This window comes from Tachypleus tridentatus, chromosome 10, assembly GCF_004210375.1.
Source record: "Tachypleus tridentatus isolate NWPU-2018 chromosome 10, ASM421037v1, whole genome shotgun sequence".
Lineage (NCBI taxonomy): Eukaryota > Metazoa > Arthropoda > Merostomata > Xiphosura > Limulidae > Tachypleus > Tachypleus tridentatus.
The window spans coordinates 77,927,752-77,940,127 of record NC_134834.1 but is presented as its reverse complement, the minus strand read 5'-3'; the positions used below and the strand labels follow the sequence as shown (position 1 = coordinate 77,940,127).

At 36.0% G+C, this 12,376-nt stretch overlaps 1 long non-coding RNA gene across 1 annotated transcript; it reads right to left on the bottom strand.

Moving 5' to 3' along the window:
- LOC143229646 (uncharacterized) lies at nt 1–8,957 on the bottom strand. The gene is made up of 2 exons (XR_013015975.1): nt 8,623–8,957; nt 1–2,351 (listed from the first exon to the last, which is right to left on the bottom strand). It is a non-coding gene; the product is annotated as an uncharacterized LOC143229646 (long non-coding RNA).
- Between the last annotated feature and the right edge of the window lie 3,419 nt (nt 8,958–12,376).

Sequence of the window (12,376 nt, the reverse complement as noted above, 5' to 3'; positions counted from 1 at the left end):
TTTTGAGAAAATGTGTTATCTTTATTTAAAATAAGACATTTCATACATTATATAAAGGTTAATAATTTGTGACTAAAACTGTATTAATAGGACTTAAGAAAGAAAACAATCGTTGTGAAAGCTGTATCGATAACACCAAAGTGACCACAATTTTAGGTCATGGCCAGATGGTTCAGTCACTTGACTCGTATTTTGAGGGTCTCGGGTTCAAATCCCTCTTATCCCAAAAATGCTCTCCCTTTCAGCCGTGGGAGCGTTATAATGTGACGGTCAATCCTACTATTCGTTGGTAAAAGGGTAGCCCAAGAGTTGGCGGTGGGTGGTGATGACTAGCTGCCTTCCCTGCTTACACTGTCTTACACTGCTAAATTAGGGACGGCTAGCACAGATAGCCCTCGAGTAGCTTGGTGCAAAATTTCAAAAACAAACCCTCTTGTCTTGTACTGCTAAATTAGGGACGGCTAGCGCAGATAGCCCTCGTGTAGCTTTGCGCGAAATTCAAAAAACAAACAAACAAACCGTTTATAAAAATCTGTTTTCGTTTGGATATAACGTAATGTCTTCAGTTAACATGATTCCTGCTTTAAATATCTAGAGTTCGAATGTTTTATAAATAAATGCATTAGGAAAACTATTATTTCTATGACTAAGCAGCTTGTAAGTTAAACTAGCATACGGTAAACTATGTGAAGAACATTTGCACATATTCAGCTACTACAAACTTGATGCAACATAAAATAATAATTTTGACATATTAAAATGTTTTATTTATTAATGAATACAGATTAAGAGAAACGAAATTATAATTCTAAAAGTCGACCATAAAATAGTAGAAATCGAGTTAGAAATGTTTTTGTTGTTGTTGTTTTGTTTTTGACAACGATTATTATGACATCATTGTTGTAACTGGAGATTGGAACACGTCATTTTTTGTTTATCAGAATCCTGGTTTGCTCTTCTCTACCTCAAGTGTTAAAGTTGAGAAACAATCATGGATGTTCAGAAAATTTAATTTATCTTGAACTCGTTCGCGAATGCATTTAATTAGACAACTGAATGGGTTTAAAAGATCTGGTTTACTAGAGAATTTCGCGAACCTCTGAAAACAACAACAATAAAATTGCAAAAGAGTCTGCGCATTCGAGAAAATACATTTTCACTTTCGAACCTTTGATGCTGATGTTTTGTTTGTTTTTTTGAATTTCGCACAAAGCTACTCGAGGGCTATCTGCGCTAGCCGTCCCTAATTTAGCAGTGTAGTAGTAAAGGGAAGGCAGCTAGTCATCACCACTCACCACCAACTCTTGGGATACTCTTTACCAACGAATAATGGGTTATGACCGTCACATTATAACGCCCCCACGGCTGAAAGGGCGAGCATGTTTGGCGCGACAGGGATGCGAACTTGCAACCCTCAGATTACGAGCCGCGCGCCTTAACACGCTTGGCCATGCCGGACCCAATGTCGATGTATTCTGTACGAAACCTCTTTGATACGGAAGTTAAGTTTCTTTTCAACACACTTGGATGGATTTCTCTTCTCATTCTCACAAAACGGCCCATATCGAACTTACGATCCTTCAGGCAGGCGAGGATCTGTAAATCCTGTGCTTAAGCTGGGATCGGTTAATCCATGTCGGAGATCAGGCGGTGAATACAGAATCAGACTAGAGCCCCCCATGTTCTGATGTAGAAGAGAATACTGACTAACATAAATACATTGATATAAAAACCTGCTTTCAATATGATAAGTTGTGAAGAAGAAGTGAATCAAGATTTGAAAAATCTTCGTCGCATTCATTGTTCGAATCGTCGTCGTTTAGATGAAATCGCATCAGCGTATACGTATATGTTGAGCGTAGGTTCGATGAAACGTCTTGTCTGACAGGTTGGTTATTCTAACTGGTCCTTCCTAGTATTCAGCTACGGGCTGTCGAGTGGTTTATTTCCTTGTATTCTAAAGACGACTGGTAATGGGTATTGAAACTCTTATTAAAATAAAGTACAGAACAACGTTTCGAATTTCTTAGGTCATCTTTAGGTTAACAAGGAGGTTTTATTTCCTCCTTGTGGACATTCGGGTCTGTGCCCATTAGATCGATCTCTCGGGACTTCTGCCGACGTACCTTGAGTTTCGTTCTGCTATGTTTGTTTGCATTGTTCTTGTTCATTTAAAAAAAAAGGGTTTGATGTTTGAATCTTTGTTGGCTTTGGATTCGACAATGAATGTCTAGGTTTGCTGGTCGAATTTGGATACTTTGCTCTCTTGTAAGTGTTGAATTGGATGTTTATAGATGACCTGGGTTGAGTTTGTAACTGTTGTTATTGGGTTCCAGGGTGGGGATTTTCCGCTGTGAAATGAAAAAAAGTTAAAAATAACAACCAGTAGTAGCTATGAGTTTTGAAAATTGCTTGGACATTGTAACGACTTTCATGAAATGTGTTGGCTGTCTTGTCTTATTAGACATAATTTTATGTTGTTGTTGTTGTTCTGAATTAAGCACAAAACTACACAATGGGCTATCTGTGCTCTGCCCACCACGGGTATCGAAACATGGTTTTTAGCGTTGTAAGTCCGCAGACATACCGCTGAGTCACTGAGGGTCATAATTCTATGTACAACATGAACTGTAGAACAGATATTTTTCTTGATTGACTTTGAGGGTGGTTACTATTGAGTCCACGTTACGAAAGAAAACCGTGTGAATGTTGACATTGCATTCGGTTAGTTGACATTGTACTGGTGGGTTAGAGTTCCATGGCTGACATATGTATAAGAGGTTTCTTATTTAATCGTTTCATGATTTTTAAGGATAACTTATTACTTTTTTTGAAATGATTTTCATCATTTTCATTTATATATGTTTGACTTCCTGGGTTTGAATTTTGTCTGTATTCTCCACTTGACGACTGTGAATCACAACATAAATCATGTAATTATAAAATCGTTTTACCTATCTTAACCAAGTATAATATAGTTAGCATACACTTATAAGAATAGCACTGGGAGAAGGTAAAAGACAATCAGCTGTCAGCTTATTAACAACAGACGTGTTATTTTGGGGCCCGGCATGGCCAAGCGTGTTAAGGTGTTCGACTCATAATCCGAGGGTCGCGGGTTCGAATTCCGGTCGCATCAAACATGCTCCCCTTTCAGCTGTGGGGATGTTATACTGTGACAGTCAATCCCACTATTCGTTGGTAAAAGAGTAGCCCAAGAGTTGGCGGTGGGTGGTGATGACTAGCTGCCTTTCCTCTAGTCTTACACTGCTAAATTAGGGACGGCTAGCGCAGATAGGCCTCGAGTAGCTTTGCGCGAAATTCAAAAACACAAACTTGTTATTTTAATTCGTATCTATTATTTTATACTTTTTCTGTAAATTCTATGCAAAAATATTTAACACGTTACCGAAAAACCTTTTGTGTAGTGAGTGCATTAAATATAAGAATACTGGTCAAATACTATTAATGTGATCGAAGAGTTGGCGGTGAGTTCTGATGACTAGCTTCGTTTTCTCTGGTCTATTAAATTAACCTTAAAGATAACTATGTACAGAAACGTCTAAATTAATATTTCCAACATATGTGTGGTACCACCTTCACTGGGAGATTACAAAAAACAAAATACAAACATATCGTTTTAAAATAACGAATAAATAGATGGAGTGAGCTCCCCAGTAGCAAAGCGATATGTCTTCGGGCTTATAACGCTAGAAAGCGGTTTTCGTGGTTCACGTGGTGAGCAGAGCGGAGATAGCTCATTGTGTAACTTTATATTTAACTACAAACAAGGATCGAATGATTCTTTGTTTTTTAATTTCGCGCAAAGCTACACAAGGGCTGTCTGCGCTAGCCGTCCCTAATTTAGTAGCGTAAGACTAGAGGAGAGGCAGCTAGTCATCGCCACCCACCGCTAACTCTTGGGCTACTATTTTACCAACGAATAGTGGGATTGACCTTCACTTTGTAACACCTCCACGGCTGAAAGGGCAAGCATATTTGATGTGACAGCGACTCGAACCTGCGACCCTCAGATTACGAATCGAGCGCCTTAAGAAGTCAGCTATCTGAGCTTAAAAACCATTATTTTGTTGAGTTGTCTTATTCTAGCTTAGTGTTTCTCCGAATACTGTCACAATAAAATTAAAGCATTATAATAAGTCTGAATTAGTGCTCTCTTCATGATAGCTGCTGTATATCTTCATTCTTGTGTTAGTGCTTTTTTCAGGATAGCTGCTGTATATCTTCATTCTTGTGTTAGTGCTCTCTTCAGGATAGCTGCTGTATATCTTCATTCTTGTGTTAGTGCTTTTTTCAGGATAGCTGCTGTATATCTTCATTCTTGTGTTAGTGCTCTCTTCATGATAGCTGCTGTATATCTTCATTCTTGTGTTAGTGTTTTTTTCAGGATAGCTGCTGTATATCTTCATTCTTGTGTTAGTGCTCTCTTTAGGATAGATGCTGTATATCTTCATTCTAGTGAAGCATCATTTAAAAAGTGTAGTATTTAAATTGGCTTCTTTTAAAAGATTAAAATATATAATTACACATCTTTAGATATTTGTCTTAAACTTCAAAAAATAAGTTTGTTTAGAACCATTACGTTTACTGAGAAAATTAGTACTCCTAAAATAACATGATTTGTCTTTAGTATCTTTTACTTAATCAATGTTTTATTGCCAGCGGATATGAAATAACATGTTAAATTAACCAACGATCTGGTATGGCCAGGTGGTTAGGGCACTCGATTCGTAACCCGAGGTCCGCTGGTTCGAATCCCTGTCACACCAAACATACTCGTTCTTCAGCTGTGGGGGCGTTATAGTGGGTCGGTCAATCCCACTACTCCTTGGTAAAAGATTAGCCCAAGAGTTGGGGGTGGGTGGTGATGACAAGCTGTCTTCCCTCTAGTCTTACACTGCTAAATTAGGGACGGCTAGCGCAGATAGACCTCGTGTAGCTTTGCGCGAAATTCAAAACAAACCAATTAACCAACAGATCTGTGGTTTATTCTTTTTCGCTCCCCTCAGAAGGTCGATGGGTAGGAGATGATTTGATAAAAGTATATAAATCATGTAATGGTTGACCAAGCATTGTGGAACTATCGGAGAATATGCAAACTAACAAGGTGATAAACTTTTATATAACATAGATAGGTTAAAGTTCATGACTATAACAAAGAAGCATTTTATACACCCCACAAGTTAACTGCAACTTAATCATTCTAGTATCAAAAGGTGAACACATCGCTCCTAAATAATATGAGCATTATATGTTTTTTACACCTTGTTTGTTTATGGTTAAACTTTAAGCTATACAATGGGTTATTTGTGCTGTGCCAGGTAAGGGCATAAAACCCGGTTTTTAACGATATAAATAAGTCCATTAACCTGCCGCTTTGTGACTTGAGGGGGATGGCATTTTTTATGCGTTATCTTTATGTGTTAGTGTTGTCTACACAATGTGTTTCTTGTGTTGTTCTTATCGTAAGTATTGAAATCCAGTTTTTGACTTTATAAGCCTCGAAATTATTAGTGAGTTACCGTGGACCGGTTACCTATAGTTACAGATGAAATTGATGCATTCTTCTTGACTTTTGGGTTATGAATGTTGCTATGGATACTGAAAAGTCGATAATATTCCATCACAGAAAAAAAATGATGCACCTAAAACAAGTGTATTCTATAATTAGATGATAAAAACAGATGAACGTAGGAAATTGATTAGACAAAATTGGTAATAGTTGTAATTCATTTGCTTTGTCTGGTTCACACCATATCAGTCGTTGTTCAAGAAAACTGGTGATATCTGTGTTTTTTCAAAACAAAGCCACATCAGGCTATCTGCTGTGTCCTCTTAATGGAACCGAACCACTGAGTTTAGCGTCACAAATCCGAAAACTTACTGCTGTCCCAGCGGAGGGAAACTGGGATATACATAGCACCTACACCACTGCAATATATCTGTCGTATCCCAGCCGTCCTGGTATTTTGCCAATTGCTTAGCCAGCACTGAATATGATAGACATAGTATAGGTGACATATTATAGCATATTCCCCTTTACTTTCTCTCGTGCGTTCTTAAAATTACGAAATTCACTTTAACTCATAAAGTTTCTTAAAGCAGCTAAGAATGCACAAATAGATACAGTTATAATAACAGCATATTTTGTCTAATTTATCTGTTTTGTTATTATGCACAAAGCCACACAAAGTGCTATGTGTGTTCTTCCCACCACGGGTATCAAAATTCAGTTTCTATAAGTCCGCAAAGATAATACTATGCCACGGAGGACGATGAAACGCTGTTTGCTTTAAAGTCGCGCAGATAGCCCTCGAGTAGCTTTGCGCGAAATTCAAAACAAACAAACGAACAAACAAACTTTAGAGTCGACTGATAATACTTTTAGTTGAAGACTGATTTCCTTCAAATAATTTAATTATGCAAAAGCGCACCTCTGTGATAGCGTTATTGATAATAGATATTTAGAAAGTATCTATAGTTGAAATTTATCACTGAACAGTTAAAAAAACTGAGCATATATATATATATACGCCGATATTATGAGAGTGCATCACACTGAGTTAATGATGGTAGATTTCATGGTAAGCCAGTATAGTGTGGTTAAATTTAGTCTTCTCAATAACGTTAAAAATACAGCGTTTAAACACGTCTGACCTAACGTTCCCTCCAATTCAAAGAATTTTACTCTCTGTGAACGTTTTTAATATTAGTTTTGTGACGCAAGATGAGTATTTACGTCAGACACCCTTGCTCAAGTAATAGATGTTTATCGCTTTCACGTGGCCAACATATATCACGTGCTATAATTGAATGAGCGGTGCAGGGTTGTCTTTTGAGACGGCACCTATTGAGCAAATAGTAAACTATAACATCAAATCATTGGTAGGCCTCTCGTTGTCTCATTTCAGGGTAATTTCTATCATATTTTACTATTTTGGGGGTAATTCCTTTCATGATTACTGCTTTCGGCTTTATAACTTATCCCTGACTAGAACCGTTTCACTGCTGTTTATTTGGACGTTAATTTTGGTCAGTAATATTTTCTTCTATATTATTCCTTTCTAAGCAAATCTTTTCTGTAGTATTATTATCAGCAATTTCTTGGATGGTATTAATTCGTTTAAATGCTATCTTTATTTTATACAATTATTTTAAATGTCGCTTCTTTTTCGATTTATTTATTTTGGCACTGGCTGGTTTGTTTGTGTTAAAGCAAACCTACATTGGGCTATTCATCGTGTCAATTGCAGGGAATCGTAACCAGATTTTGCGTAGTAAGCCCGTAGACTTACCATTGTTTCACGAAGACTAGAATTGTAATGTTTAGAGACTAATTTACTTTTATCTTATAAAATAAAACATTAACTTCTGTTTGTTTCGTTTTGAATTTTGCGCAAAGCGACAAAAACATTAACCAAATTCTTCATACTTTTCAAGATGAAGAAAAGTGTGTTTACTTTCTTATAGTAAAGCCACATCAGTCCATTCGCTGAGCCCATCAAGCAGGAATCGAGCCCCTGATATTAGAGTTGTAAATCCGAAGACTTACTGCTGTACCAGCGAAGGGCTTCATGAGAACAAAAAACAACAACAATATAATTTAGTAGAAAAGAAGATATAAAATGTTATGAAACTATTTAGGATAAACAAATGTAGTTTTAATCTACAATCTGCAATTATTCTGGACAGGACAAAGATACAGCAGCTAAATTTAATACACAGAACAAAGCCATGAAGGGGAAAATTAAGTATGAACATGTGTATTTATATTGTAGAACGTTGCAGAGGTTCATTGCAAGTCTGAATCTATAAAATAAAACTCAGGATATACTCCACTACGAGTAAAAAACAAACTTTAAAAGATTGCTGCAAAATAAAAACAAATTTAATGTCCGAAATAAATGCGTTTTACAAATCCCACTATTCGTTGGTAAAAGAGTAGCCCAAGAGTTGGCGGTGGGTGGTGATAACTAGCTGCCTTCCCTCTAGTCTTACACTGCTAAATTAGGGACGGCTAGCACAGATAGCCCTCGAGCAGCTCTGTGCGAAATTCCAAAACAAACAAACAAACAAACAAAACAAAACTGACCCGACACGGCCATGTGGTTAAGGCACTCAACTCGTAAACCGAGGGTCGCGGGTTCAAATCCCTGTCGTACCAAACATGCTCGCCCTTTCAGGCGTGGGGGCGTTATAATGTTATGGTAAAAGAGTAGCTCAAGAGTTGGCGGTGGGTTATGAAGACTAGCTGCCTTCCCTCTAGTCTTACGCTGCTAAATTAGGGACGGCTAGCGAATGATAGCCCTCGTGTAGCTTTGCGCGAAATTCAAAATATAAAACAATCTAACAAAACTATATATAGTAGATGTCGGGTACATCTCATTAATGTTACATTTGAATATTGTTTGTTTGTAGTTAAGGGCAAAGGTACACAATTGGCTATCTGTCCACCTCGAGGTTTGTAGGGGTAAGTCTGAAGTCATTCCGCTGTTCTATTGCAGGGCTCTTTTTTTCTTTCTTCGAGACTGATAGAAGTATTAACAAAACGCCAAATTTTATGTACTCTACAACCAACTAAAATAAATAACGCAATATTACCTTCAATCGTTCTTCTGGTTTCAACTAATATCATACTGTGATTTATTCTTTTGAAAATAATAAAGGGCACACGTGACTCTACTAAAAATAGTAGCTGAAAGTAGCCGCTACTGGTGACTTCGACTTCTTTACGTACAATCCTTAGAATCACATAAGTGTTTCTGGGATCTGAGTGAGATCTTATAGTCTGCCATTACGTCACGTATCACAGATAACTTTTTGACTTTCGCAAATTCTAAAGAACACATACATATATTTAGTAGATTTCTAAACCTGTAGCGACTTCCTCTGAAAGTATGTCTAACCAACCCAGTTCATCAGTTAAAAAACACTCATCTATTTCCGATACGTCTTGGGATTATGAAGAATGAAATTACTGTAACTATTACCTTATGCGATGTATTAATACATTTTATAAACCTAAATTTCATGAAACAAGTAGTACTACAGATCTACTTTTAATATTATAGATTATCTATATCGATAACAGACACGATTAACAAAATTATTACAATTTGAAAATACTTATATACAGGATACGGTCCATTAACCACAGCGAGTTGGAGCTCCAACTGTGGCTTCTAACGTTCGAAGAGATGGCTCGTATGATTATCATGAGCAACAATAATAGTTTGTAATAGGGTTTGCCCAGAAATTTCACAAACATTCTAATAGAACATCCGTGCAAAAACCACACTTTTTCTTGAAACGACATCTCAGCGGCTAAGACTGTTAAAATATTGATAATTAAAAAACGTTGATTGTTTTTCCATTATTAGTCAAAATTCGTCCATTTGTGTTTTCTTATAGAAAAGCCACATGGAGCTATCTGGTGAGTCCACCAAGGAGAATCGAACCCTTGATTTTAGTGTTGTGAATCCGTATATTTACCTCTATACAAGCGGAAGACGTCCCTTTAGTCTTTTTATTATTATTTTTTCACAAGCCTACAGAAGAAACGGCTATAAATATTTTATTCAAACCTACCAAAAAAAACTTATGCGCAGGTCATAAGGCTACTTTATAAGTTTTTCACCTCTACTGGCCAAGCGTCTCTTCAAAGTCATTCAAACACCTAACTCTACACTAAAAACTGTAAGGTATACTGTGACAAAATCTATTTACAACTATTAAACAAACTTTTGCGGAGGTTGTAGGACTATTTTTAAGTTAATTCTTGAAAGTCGATATTTCCACCCTCTAAAAAAGTTCTCCGCTAACAACGTTAGCTCTTAAAACCATTTAAATACCATTATATTTGTAAGATACGATTCGTTTTATTAGAGTAAAACACTGTATGTATTTATAGCAATGACTCCAGGCTTAATATTATTGGTTATAGTTTTACAAGCCGCTTCAAAGAAAACAGGTACAGATATTTTACTAAAACCTGGATACTAATAATGAATACAGTTTTGAGTACTTTCAAAATTAATTCAAACACCTTCATTTTTTTGTCCTGAATAATTTATCTTAAGTCCTTCACTTCTGCTATTGAAAAATCTGGTGTTCTACTAATAAGTATTATTGATAAATAATTTGTGCAACTTACAGTGTATTAACTGGAAACTTTTACATTGAGTTTTCTCAATTTATCATTTATCATTTCTCGAGTTTTGCTGTTGTACTAGCCTCTACGTGGTTCCCTGGGGCTATTTTATTGAGTTTTCTAACAGTAGACCATTACTACAGTAAATATATTTACTCTTGCGGTTGGTGATTTACTCTAGTAATTTTTGTAGTTCACTTTTTAAACGCGTGTTTGCAAAAAACCTCAAGGACATGGTTCTGTATTTGGTTTGGTTTGTTTGAAATTAAGCACAAAGTTACACAACGATCAATCTGTGTTCTGCCCACCAGGGGTATCAAAACCCGGTTTCTAATGTTGTAAGTCCCTCAATAAATAATAGTTGGGTGAGGAAAAGCCAATGCAGCAGTAAGCTGTTGAAATACATTTAATATTCAACTGAATGTATGCACATGCATGTAGCTTAGAATTTATTCTCCATAAATGGACATAAAAACAAAAAAAAATTCAAAACTGTTAATTTAAGAGGGAGTATAATGATTATCAAAAGTGTATAGGAACAAGTTTAATCTAAAGACAAAAATTATATTTTTAAACCTACAAGTAGGGAGTGTGTTACGTATTGCAATTTCGAATAGTCTGTAACTGAATTAAGTGATCATTTAAATTCAGAAGTTAAAAATATGTCAATATGTGTCTAATGTATGATACTTGTCAACAAGATTGATACGCATAGTTTTCTTTCTAATATGCATAGAGTAATACAATTTACAATAGCGGTTATTTCGTCAATGATGTATTTACAAAAGTTTCACAAATTTACAAACAATATCAGGTCTTTTCTCTGGTCTGGAACCGTCTTGATGTCTTATCGAGAGTTAACGATGAGAAAGTTAATTTCGGCTGATTTAGGTACAATTCACTTAATGGAGAACTAGCTAGCTCTGTGCCGAGTTTTCCACCGATTAAGTCATAAGATGTCTTCCTAAAAATACTAAAGTCTGGTGCGAATCTGCTGAAGTTAAACGGTTTATAATGCTCGAAATTTATAAACGTTCCTGGTCAAATATCAGAAGCTCCCGATTCATAAAGTTTAAACACGGTTATAACTTCCACGCTTTACAGTATAGCAACTGTAGCAAACTAATAATACAATGGCGCGTTGCGTTGGTTAAGTTTACAGGCGTGAGGAGTTTGTTTTGTTTTTCTGAATTTCGAGCAAAGATACACGAGAGCTATCTGCACTAGCCGTCCTTAATTTAGCAGAGGGGAGACAGCTAGTTATCACCACTCACCGCCAACTCTTGGGCTATTCCATTACAATGAATAGTGGGATTGACCGTGACTTTATAACGCCCCCACGGTTGAAAGGGCAAGCATGTTTGGTGTGACGGGGATTCGAACCCGCTACCCTCAGATTATGAGTTGAACACCTTAACCCACCTGGCCAAGTTGGGCAGACGTGAGGAGAATTTCTAGAAATTTAATTTCTACCTGCACAACGGTATAGACGATACACCAGTATTTATGTATACGTTTATATTGTTGATTCTTACACTCGAAAATCCTCTAGAGTTTTAGCAAATATGCGGAAATTTTGCAACACGGTTTTAACAGCATAAGTTACCTACATTTTTAAATACAAATTTAACTTAAACAAACATCAATATTAAAATAGATATATAATAGTAAATGTGTCACAATTCTAAAAAAGTAAACACTACACTGGAAATAGTGTCTACATTATTTTCTCAAACTACAAATCCCTATTTTGACTCCACTAAAATCGACAATTACTGTAAATATGGAGATGCTTATAAAATAAAGGAAAAATAACAAACATATGTGATCATTTAATTATGTAGAAATAATAACATTAAAAAACAACACAATTTTGTAAAACATACAAAACAGTTTATACTTATCAGAGGTTAAAGTTTTTAGACATGCTAATAATTAACTCTGTATTATTTTTAACACTTACCTTGCCTTGCATGTCACACAGTGTATAATTAAATAATCAAGAAATCTGTATGTTGGAAATTTCTTCATCGCAGAGAGACGAAAAGAAAAAAAGTATTAATCATAAATCAATAATTAATATAGAATCATTAATCGATATGAATTCAGCTTGCATTTCTACGCCTTTGAGGGCTTCAGAGTTTAACATTATGTATAACCATTTACAGCACCATTTTACATATTTAGTGTCAGGACCAATAGGAA